At 62.4% G+C, this 11,370-nt stretch overlaps 2 non-coding genes across 2 annotated transcripts; both read left to right on the plus strand.

The window, feature by feature from the left end:
* Positions 1-1,304: 1,304 nt before the first annotated feature.
* Positions 1,305-1,378, plus strand: TRNAN-GUU (transfer RNA asparagine (anticodon GUU)). The gene has a single exon. It is a non-coding gene; the product is annotated as a tRNA-Asn (tRNA).
* A 1,551-nt stretch (positions 1,379-2,929) lies between these two features.
* TRNAN-GUU (transfer RNA asparagine (anticodon GUU)) lies at positions 2,930-3,003 on the plus strand. Its single transcript has one exon. It is a non-coding gene; the product is annotated as a tRNA-Asn (tRNA).
* Positions 3,004-11,370: the final 8,367 nt, after the last annotated feature.

Consider the following 11,370-nt stretch of genomic DNA (forward strand, 5'->3'; position numbering starts at 1 on the left):
GGTGGGGTTGCAACTTCTTTGGAGGAGAGGGACATAATTCAAAATGACCTTAGCAAGTTAGGGAAATGGTCAGAGGAAAACAGGATGAGGTTTAATAAAGAGAAATGGAAAGTGCTCCACTTAGGAAGGAACAATCAGTTCCATACATACAAGATGGGATGCGACTGTCTAGGAAGGAGCATGGCGGAAAGAGATCTAGGGGTCACAGTGGACCACAAGTTGAATATGAGTCAACAGTGTGATGCTGTTGCAAAAAAAGCAAATATGATTCTAGGTTGTATCAACAGGTGTGTTGTAAGCAAAACTCGTGAAGTTGTGGTACCGCCCCAGGGTCAGGAGCATGTCAGGTCTCTTCAGACATGCATGTGCCTATTGGGCCACGGCCCCTGGGTGTCACGCAGCTGGAGCGTGGCATGGCATGTGCTTGCACGTGCACAGGTGTCTGTGTGATCCGTGGGAGGCATGGCCCACGTGCGCGGTCCCTGGTCTCCCTCCCGCCTCCTCCCCCAAACTACTTAATTCGAACTACTTCCCCGGCTGACCAAAACCCATCTCATCCCATCAAAAGCTTCTGCCCAGCCCAAGAGGACCAGCTACGTTCCCGGCTCAATTCATCCCTTACAGTCAGAGCCAAAAATCACCAGCTGACGGTCCTTCAGAATCCTCAATGGAAAGGGGGAGAGGGAATTGTGGGAGCACGGGCAGCACTCGCCACGTTCTCGGTTGAGGCTTGCAGCAGTCATGGAAGAGAGAGCTGGCTTCGGTCAAGTCTCGGGAGTACGGCCACGGCTTGGACGGGTCCTTCAGTCCTTGGCTCAGAGCTTCGGTTGGTAGCCCACATCCTCCCGTGGTAAAAAAGCAGGAGGGCTTTCCTTCCAGGGCCTTTTGCATCTTCTGCCGTGGGAGCACCTGAAAGTAAAACAGCTGCGGCAGGCGTACGCCATGGCCACTAGGGGCGGCCCCGCAGGAAGCCCTGTTGCCTGAGGACAGAAGAGGAGGCCTCCGTGCCTCCCACACAGGAAGCGGGGGGCTGCCGAGAGCTTCCCCGCAGGCGGCATCCTGGCCTGGCCTTTAGCTACTTGCAGCCTGGAGTGAAGGCGCGGAGTCAAAAGAGGCCGGCCCACACGTAGCAGAGGATGGTTTCAATCCATCAACCTCTGGGTTATGGGCCCAGCACGCTTCCGCTGCGCCACTCTGCTCCCTTTGGGCTAGACTGCCCGCAATCCACTCTAGCACCTGGGCTGCACTGGCACGGCCAGGCAGAGGAGCAGGCTGCTAGGCAGCGTTTTGGAAAGCCCTTCGAGGTCTCTGTGGCGCAATGGGTCAGCGCGTTCGGCTGTTAACCGAAAGGATGGTGGTTCGAGCCCACCCGGGGACGTGGCTACGCTCGGCCTCCTGGCGCTTGTTAGCGGGCTCCCTTTTGCCACCTCCAAGCCATCCCTCTCGGCCTCGGTGAGGTCACCTTGTGGCCGGCAAGGTTCAGGGGCCGTGCCGTGCCACAGGAGCCCGTCTCCCAGCAACCGCGCCGGGGCCTCGGCCTCAGGGCTTAAGCCCCGAGCCCAAGCGCGAAAGCTCCAGCCGGGCAGGTGTCGTTCCCCTCCCGCCTCTACGCCAGCTGAGAGGGAGAAACGCACGAGCCGCGCGGGTTCTTAGCCGCCTCCCTCCTGCGGGCCTGTTTGCTGCGCAGACCTCTGGGCCTGTCTCATGCCTCCCCTGGGAAGCGTGGCCGCGCGAACTGAGCCCCAGTCGCAGCTCCCGAGGTTTCCTGTGTAGCCTTGGACTTGCATGGCTGCCATGGTTTCTCTTTGGGAGGGACTCGGTCCCGCTTGGACAGGCGACTCGCCCGTGTGACTCCAAACGCCATCTTGTGGCTGTCTTTTTCCCCCACAGCCAGAACACCAGGATTCGCCTCCCACGGCAGAAGATGCAAAAGGCCCTGGAAGGAAAGCCCTCCTGCTTTTTTACCTCGGGAGGATGTGGGCTACCAACCGAAGCTCTGAGCCAAGGACTGAAGGACCCGTCCAAGCCGTGGCCGTACTCCCGAGACTTGACCGAAGCCAGCTCTCTCTTCCATGACTGCTGCAAGCCTCAACCGAGAACGTGGCGAGTGCTCCCACAATTCCCTCTCCCCCTTTCCATTGAGGATTCTGAAGGACCGTCAGCTGGTGATTTTTGGCTCTGACTGTAAGGGATGAATTGAGCCGGGAACGTAGCTGGTCCTCTTGGGCTGGGCAGAAGCTTTTGATGGGATGAGATGGGTTTTGGTCAGCCGGCGTGTGCCTAAAGAGCGTGGGTGGTGGCGATGCGGGAGAAGCGGCGCGTCGGAGGGAATTGCTCGCGTGTCCTGTTGTTGAGCAGTATGGCGAAGGCAGAAGTTCTCTTTGTGAGGGGTTTGGCGTGCCTGGGAGTAGTAGAGCAAGGCCAGTGTTGATGCTGTGGCAGCTCTTTGTCTAGGCGTTTTGTCTAGGCCTGAATGAAGGCTCTGGGTAGCGTGGTCCAGAAGTGCTTTGTTCCACGAGCGTCTGGAGAGCCTCCCTGGCACGCTCCCTGAGCGAGTCCCGGCGGCCCTTGTGGGTGGGAAAAGGGCAGGAGGAAGCCCTGTTGCCTGAGGACAGAAGAGGAGGCCTCCGTGCCTCCCACACAGGAAGCGGGGGGCTGCCGAGAGCTTCCCCGCAGGCGGCATCCTGGCCTGGCCTTTAGCTACTTGCAGCCTGGAGTGAAGGCGCGGAGTCAAAAGAGGCCGGCCCACACATAGCAGAGGATGGTTTCGATCCATCGACCTCTGGGTTATGGGCCCAGCACGCTTCCGCTGCGCCACTCTGCTCCCTTTGGGCTAGACTGCCCGCAATCCACTCTAGCACCTGGGCTGCACTGGCACGGCCAGGCAGAGGAGCAGGCTGCTAGGCAGCGTTTCGGAAACCCCTTCGAGGTCTCTGTGGCGCAATGGGTCAGCGCGTTCGGCTGTTAACCGAAAGGATGGTGGTTCGAGCCCACCCGGGGACGTGGCTACGCTCGGTCTCCTGGCGCTTGCTAGCGGGCTCCCTTTTGCCACCTCCAAGCCATCCCTCTCGGCCTCGGTGAGGTCGCCTTGTGGCCGGCAAGGTTCAGGGGCCGTGCCGTGCCACGGGAGCCCGTCTCCCAGCAACCGCGCCGGGGCCTCGGCCTCGGGGCTTAAGCCCCGAGCCCAAGCGCGAAAGCTCCAGCCGGGCAGGTGTCGTTCCCCTCCCGCCTCTACGCCAGCTGAGAGGGAGAAACGCACGAGCCGCGCGGGTTCTTAGCCGCCTCCCTCCTGCGGGCCTGTTTGCTGCGCAGACCTCTGGGCCTGTCTCATGCCTCCCCTGGGAAGCGTGGCCGCGCGAACTGAGCCCCAGTCGCAGCTCCTGAGGTTTCCTGTGCAGCCTTGGACTTGCATGGCTGCCATGGTTTCTCTTTGGAAGGGACTCGGTCCCGCTTGGACAGGCGACTCGCCCGTGTGACTCCAAACGCCATCTTGTGGCTGTCTTTTTCCCCCACAGCCAGAACACCAGGATTCGCCTGCTCCTGGGTGGCCTGTGTCCCTTTCGGGCCATGGCGGCCGCTATGCGCCCGTAGACGGCCACGTTCCTCCTCCTAGTACAGAGATCATGGACGCTGGGGGCCTGCCCCCAAACCTCAATGAGGTCCATGACCTCCACACTAGACCAGGAGGGTGCGCGCCATCTACGGCCCCTGGCTGGCCCCTGGGTGCTGGGGGACTGGGCGGGGGGACGGCTCGCTGGCACTGGCTGCCTGGCTCATCCTGCAGCCGCTGGCTCGGGGCAGAGACTGCTGGCAGGGCTGGCTCTGGCAAGTGCCGTCTGGCCAGAGTCTACCCCTTTAAGGGCCCCAGGGCTGGGGAGAGGAGAGGAGTTTTCCTGGTTTGGCCCAGAGCAGCCACCAGGGGAACCTGGGGAGGGCTGGCCTCCAGCTACTTCGAATTAAGTGGCTACACAGCCCTTAATTCCAACTACTGAATTCGAATTTGGCGTTACTCCTGGTAGAATGAAGTTTACCTAGTTCGAATTAAGTCCAAACTAGCGGTTTGTATGTGTAGCACCTATGAAAGTTAATTCCAACTAACGGCTGTTAGTTCGAATTAACTTTGTAGTGTAGACATACCCATAGTTCCTATACAACTAGCAGCTAATGGGTAGTCTCCAGTAGTTTAAATCTTGGGGCATTTGGAAAAGGAGGGGGAGCTACATGTGTGCGGGGTGTATTGTTGCCCTCTGCTGGATGGACTGTAAATGCTTTATGTATGTATCATATGCCCTATAGTGCTAACAGTTAATGGAGATTCTCCTCTAGCTCACACCTGGCATTTTCTAAAGTAATATATGTGTGTGTATGTGCGAGAGAGAGCAAGAGCCTGGGGGCTCCCTCATGTCTCCTCCCCATCCTGATCTGCTTGGCTTAAGTGCAGGAAAGAAGAAGTAGTGAGCTTTGTGTATTTGACATCAGGTGGAAGCAGGGGAATGGAGGAGTAGTGGGAACAAGAGCACTTGGCTTCTTTTCCTGCAGACCGAGAGGGGTGGGGACTGGGTTGAGCTATATAAATCAGATGCCGCTCCATGCCTCAGTTTCCCCCTTCATACAATGCCGATGACACAGAGAATGTTTGTAAAGTGCCTTGTTGTTAGCCCATGGGGCAGAGGGGGAAACTCGGTCTCAGAAGCAGACTGGGGGGAGGTAAAAGCCTACCTAGGCAGCGCTGGTTCCACTACGTCACGCTGCCAGACCGGTCTGAGTGGGTCCCTCTCTTGGCTGCTCCTCCCCCCAGGAGGAGTGGGTTCCTCTCCATCGGCTGCAGGAACCAGCATTTCAAGGTCTTTGCCAATGGGCAGCCGTTCTGCAATTCAGCTCTGCCGCGGCTTCCAGCAGATCGATACACTGGAGATCGATGGTGCCGTGGTCGGGTCCTGTGCCCAGTTGTGAGCCCGACCGGTGCCGCTGCCCAGACGGAGATGAGTGGCACACACACGACACCCCCCTACGGCCGCCCTCGCAGACCCAATAAACCTCTCCCTTTCGCAGAACGACTCTGCTCCTGCGTGGTTCTGGGGCTACTTGTGTGTGTGTCCTAGACCCCCTTTCTGCTCAGCGCAGGTAGAGCTGAGTGCGACGCCTGCACTGGGATGGCGTATTGGGATAATGTACTGACAGCTCCTCTGCGCCACCCCTCCTCTTCCTGCCGCTGCAACATCAAATTAACCTTCCTGGTCTGCCCCCGTCCTCCCTCCGGTACCAGGAGACCCCACGCATGATGGGAGGGGTTCGCACTAGCCGGCTTTTAAAAATGGCGGCGCCGGCTTTATGCTAATGAAGCCCGGGAAATTCAAATCCCGGGCTTCATTAGCAAGTTCGGTATGCATACATTACCCCCCTAGTTCAAACTAGCGGGGTAGTGTAGAAATACATACCCAGGGGGACTAGAGCCTCCAGGCCTGGCCCCCGTTGAGAGAGAAGCTCAGAGATTGGAGCTGGGGCAGCCAGGAGCCCCCCACTGCTTTGTGGGGTGCAGAACAATGACTGCTCCCGAGGGGGGAAAGGAAGGTGCCTGCACTGCAGGGCCTCCCTGGAGAGACAGTATCGGTCCCTGGCAGACAAAGGTGGAACCAGTTCCAGGGCCTGGCCAGGAAAGAGCCCAAGTCCTGGGAGAAATCAGGCTCCATGCTCAGCTGTGAGTCCGAGTCCCATAGACAAAAGCGCCCCAGGGCAGTGGTGGAGTCTCCACATGTCAATGGGTCTAGTGCAGGCCAGAGGCCTTGCTGGGATGCGCTAGGGCAAAGCCCAGGGCTGGGGCCGGACGGGAGCCCGTGAGAGGCAGCGGGGCGAGTGGGAGGCTCTAACTCTTGCTCCTGGCCAGGAAGTCCAGTGCTGGGTGACACCAAGGCCACGTCTGCACTGCAGGCATTTTGCTCAAGAACAACTGTTCTTGTGCAAAAACTTGTGGCGCGTCTACACTGCACGTGAATTCTTGTGCAAGTAAATTTGCAGTAAAGCATCAGAAAAGAGGGCTTCTTGCACAGGAGTTATTCCTCTCCCCACGAGGAATAAGCCCCTTTTGTGCAAGAGCTGTTGTGCAAGAAGGCAGCGTGGACGGGCACCAGGGGCTTCTTGAGCAAGACACTTTTATGGCTAAAATGGTCATCAGAGCTTTCTTGCACGAGAAAGCGTTCACAATGCCATGGACACTCTTGTGCAAAAGCACATGGCAGGGTGGAGGTGCTCTTGCACGAGACCTTTTGCGCAAGAACTCCGGTGTGAAACAGTTCTTGTGCAAGAAGCCTGCAGTGTAGGGCAGGGAGCAGCCTATGGGGCTACTGGAGCTGCTGGCTGCAGGATGCCCAGTCAGGGAGTGGGGGGGACCCCTAGGAATGGCTCCAACTTCCCAGAGGGGTGGCCAGAGGCAGGACATTTGCCTGGCAGGGTGAGGTGGGGGGGGCAGTGACCTCACAGGGGCTTTGGGCAGCCCTCAGCAGATCAGGCAAAGGGCAGGTGGGGAGGTGGTGACCTCACAGAGGAACCCACATCTCAGGCTGAGAAAAGGGGGGGGCGGGCCCAGGGGACTTTGGAGACCCCCGGTTGCTTTAGCTCTGGTGCGTCTCCTGCTCACAGTTGCTTTGTCCTCTGTGAGTTCCACATCCGGACAGCGTTTTGCAGAAGGTAAGAGCCCCCAGGGGTTTGGATCCCGCCCGGGGCCGGCTGGGTTCCAGGCAGGCCCAGCCCTCGGTCAAGGGCCAGAAGTGCCTGTGCAAGACCGAGCCGATAAGCAAGGGGCCATTTGGGGGCTGGGGGCAGTCGCTCTGGGGAGCTGGAACCCCTGGATTTCGCTCTGCAGGCTGCGCCCCAAGCTCCCCTTTGCTCCCCTCATTTGCAGCATGGCCAAACACATCAGGCTGTGGTTCCGGAAAGCCCTGAAGATGGCCCCAGGGCCGGTGGGAAGCAGCTCCTCCGTCCCCGCGGGCGGGGAAGCTGAATCCCACCAGCTCGGGGCGACTCGCCCACCGGCCAGGCCCCTCCGGACCTGGCTCCAGAGGCGGCTGGGAAGGCGGGACCCAGCCCAGCGGGGCAGCCGGGTAGGGTGGCTCTGGGGCCTCCTCTGTGGAGAGAAACACCTGCCCCAGGAGCCCAGCCCCCATTACCACCAGGGGGCATCGCCCTGCCCGGCCCCCGGGGACCTGCCAGTCTCCGGGAGCCCCCAGCCTCTCCGCACCAGCCCCTGCAGCTGTGGGTCCAGCTCAGTGAGCAGCAGCGCCTGGGCCTCCAGCTGCAGCCGGGCCACCTCCTGCAGCCGCTCAGACCCAGGTGAGGGGCCGTGAACATGCTGGGCCCAGGGGCTCACCCAGTACACGGGGGGGCAGCCCCAGTGTCTGCCCCGCAGCCAGGGCAATGGATGGGGGCAGGAGCTGCTGCTTGGCTCTCTTGTTCCTGGCGGGGGCTCTGCTGAGGGCGTTGGCAGATGTGAGGGTGGAAGGGGGATGGGTCCCTGCGAGGGGCGTGTGGGGCCAAACCTGCCCTGGGTCCCTGACATGGGGGCGCGTGACCCCTGCTGGCCGCTGGAGTCACCCTGGTCCCTTCCCTCCCGCACAGAGCCCCCCTGCGCCTCGGCGGAGCTCTGCCAGGAGCGGATGGACTCCCGGGTGGAGGAAGGGGCCATCTATGATATTGAAGAGCAGCTCCACACCCGGGACACGGTAGGAACCTTCTCCACACGGGGGGGACCCGAGATTGTCCGGCCCCTTCCCAGCACGTCCCCCCCTCCGGGAGGGGCTTGTCCCTGGGGATCCCCCTGGGGCCCCTTCTCCTGCATGACCTGGGCCCCCCAAGCTGAGGTCTCTTGTCATGCACCAGCTGGGCCCCCACAGGCCTGAGGCAGCAGTTGCGGGGGGAGTGTGGGTGCTTGGACAACCGGCAGCTCCCACCTCCACTCCTGGGAGGCCTGAGCCCTGCAGCTGTCCGTGGGGGGCAGGCAGGCCCCAGGCTCACAGACTCTCTCTGGGGTGCAGAGCCCAGCCGCCCTGCAGCGGTTCCTCCTGGCCGTCCCCCCCGCCTGCCTCGCCGCCCTCCAAAGGGGCGAGGACACCCTGGCGCCGCGCTGCTGCAAGGACACCATGATGGCCAGGATCGTGGTGAGCGAGTCGCGGCGGCCGGGAGGAGGGGAGGGGATACGTGGGGTGGACAGGGGTCTGCCTGGGCCATGGCGGCGGGTGGAGGTGCTGGAAATGGGATGGGTGGGGCCAGGAGTGCTGGAGGGGGAGGGGGAAGTGGACATGGGGAGGGTGGGCGGGGATGCTGGAGGAGGGAGGGACACAGAAATGGGGCAGGTCTGGGGTGCTGGACAGGGAGGGGGATTCGGAACAGGGAGGGGTCTCCCCGGGCCATGGGGGGGGAGCTGGAAGGTTAGCAGAGCGGGCTGCTGAGGATGCGCCTGGGGAGCAGGGATGAGGAGTTTCAGAGGCTGGTCACCAGGGCAGTGAGGGGCAGGAGACGGCCTGGGGACAAGGATTGAGCTGGTCCCGGTTTGGGAGGGGGGTGCTGGGAGGGGCCCTGTGCTGGGCAGGGGGGCTACAGGCCAGCGGGAGGCAGTGGGGTTGGATCCTGCTGGGTGGGGGCGCTGGCCGTGTGAGCGTCTCTTGGGGGCCCCAGCCTCACACGCCCCTTTGTCTCCTTGGGTCTCACAGGAGATCATGGAGGACTCCCCCACCCCACTGGTCTTGGCCGACTGCCTCAACGCCGCCTGCAGCCTCAGGTACCGACCCCCCCCGCCCCCCCCGCCGACTCCCCCCCAGAGCAGATCCCCTGACCAGGGAGTGGGAAAGTCTCTGTCTCCTGGGCTATGTCTAGACTGCAAGCCTCTTTCGAAAGAGAGCACCCAGTGAGTCTGGATGCTCTCTTTCGAAGAAGCCCTAGTTCCATTCAAGAACGCCTTCGTTCGAAAGAAGCACTTTCCAAAGAAGGCGTTCTTCCTTGTGAAATGAGGTTTACCGCCGTGGAAAGAAAAGCCGCGTTCTTTCGATTTAATTTCGAAAGAACGCGACTGCAGTCTAGACGCAGGTGATGTTTTTTCGGAAAAAGGCTACTTTTCCCGAAAAACCCCCTGAGTCTGGACACAGCCCTGCTGCTGAATGAACAGTCTCTGCCCCTCTCTCCTGCCAGCACCTTGCAGCCTCCCCTACAGGCCCAGCTCCTGAGCCCCCTGCTGAGGGCGGCCGTGGGACAGACTGTGTCTGGGGACTGGCAGCAGGAGCCCATCCACACACAGGTACGTCCCTCCGGGCCCTGCTCCCGGGCTGGGCTGGAGCTCCAGAGAGGAGTGGGGGTGGGGGCAGAGGGAGAGAAGAAGCTGCAGGTTTGGATCCTTCCCTCCAGGTTTCCCGTTGCTCTCCCTGGGGGCCCGTCCCTTCCATGCCCAGCCTGGGCTCCTCCCTGCTCTGCGAGGCGGCTCAGACCCTGCTCAAGGCTGCACCCCGGGGCCAGCGGGTGGCCTGGATTCCCCAACCCCCCTCTGACCCAGGGCTCCCCCTTGTCTTGCAGCAGTTCATCCGGGCCCTTCCCGTCGACCTCCAGGCCCTACTGGCAAGCCTCCTCGCCGAGTCCCCAGACACCGCCAGGCTGCAGCTGATCATGGAGGTGAGCCCCGTGGGGGGGACGGGGCCATTGGCCCTGCTTCCTCGGGGGGCCGAGAGAGGAGCTGTGTCAGTGGCTGGGGGTGGGGGGGGGCACAGTCTGAGAGGAGCCCCAGGCTCTGCCCAGAACCGGCGCCTCCCTACGGGTCCTGACCTGCCTCTTTCCCCCCCAGCACCTGAGCCCGTGGCTGGAGTCCCGCCTGCCCCAGGAGCGAGCCAGGGCCCTTGGCAGCACCACGGCCCTGCTGGGAGTCGCCACCACCCTCCCGGGGTTTGAGGTAAGTGACCTCGGAGCCGGGGGGTCTGGGGCTGCAGGGCGCGGGGCTGGGAGCGTCCCCGGGAGGCAGAGCTGGGAATGGGCCGGGAATGGGCCGCGTTCTCCTTTCCCCGGGGAGGGGCGACCCTGGGCCTTTCCGGGGGGCACCTGGGCCCCAGACTGGGGAGTGGCCGTCAGTGGATCCCCTTGTTCCACCCCCGGAGTGACCCTTCAGTCGGGGCCATTGCTCAGGGTTGTCTCCTCGCAAGGCCGGCCCCGCCCCGCCCCGCCCCGCCCCGGGAGGTGTCTCTGTCCGTCCCCGAGCTCAGAACCGCCTCGGCGGCCGTTAGCATGGGACGTGCAGCCCCAGGATGCTGAGGGACCCCCCTCTTCTCTCCCCTCAGAACTCCGCCGACTGGCCGAGGATGGGTCACCACGTGGCCCAGCTGGGCCTTTTTATTTCGGACCCATCCGAAGACGTCAGCCGGCTGGCCCGGAAGGGGGTGCACAGCCTGTACCGACTCCTCCTGCACCACAGGGGTAAGGAACCCAGCCGGGACCTGGGCCCCAGGGACACCCTGAGGGTGCCGGCGGCGGGGGGAGGGGACCCAGCCCTTTTCCCCCAGACTGGCCCAAGGGGGGATGCGTCCCTCTGTGTTCCCCTTCTGCCCCCTGTGCCCCTCCATTTGCCCAGGGATGCCTGCAGGGACCCGTGGGAGGGGAAGGGCTCAGACCTGCCAGCAGAATCACCCTGGTTTGTCTCTTGCAGGCCTCAACATCCACCAGGCAGAGGACCTGTGGTGCAGGCACTACTATAAGGAGAGATGGGTCCTGGCGCACAGCAACACCGTGCGGGTGGGAGAGGTAAGGACGCGCTGCCAGGGCAGGGCAGGGCTCGGGGGTGGGGCTGGCTGGGGCCCTCGTGCGGGTAGGACGCGGGGTGGGAGCGGGGAGTCGCTGATCGAATGGTCGATGCATTTTCCCTCGACTATTCGAGCCGTGGACAGGGCGGCGCTGCCCCTTTGTGACGCTGTCCCGGCGTTTCAAAGGGGCGGCGCTTCCTAGGGGCAGCGCCGCACCTTGCCCCGGATCTCCCGTAGGAGGGGAAGCAGGGCGGGGGGGGGGCAACACTTTTTGATGGAGGTCGCTCCAAGATGTTGGCCAGTGGCCTAGGGCTGCTCTGTTGTGCGGAGGGGGGTGAGGTCTGGGAGGGTCTTGGGGGCAGGAGGAAGGTGTGACCTGGGGCAGGGGTTAGGGTGCAGGGTGAGGAGAGCGTCTGGGTGCAGGGTCTGGAAGGGAGTTTGCAGAAGGAGGAAGCTGTTTTAGCCCCAGGAGTTGGGGCCGGGCTCTGGGCCGTCAGCTGAAACCTCCCGTGCTCTTGATTTCAGGTCTTTGGGCAGCTCTTCACGCCAGAGCAGGAGAACTGCTTTTTAGACAAGGCTCTGCTCGCTGCCCGCTCCCCCCTGA

This window comes from Pelodiscus sinensis, chromosome 25 (genome assembly GCF_049634645.1).
Source record: "Pelodiscus sinensis isolate JC-2024 chromosome 25, ASM4963464v1, whole genome shotgun sequence".
Lineage (NCBI taxonomy): Eukaryota > Metazoa > Chordata > Testudines > Trionychidae > Pelodiscus > Pelodiscus sinensis.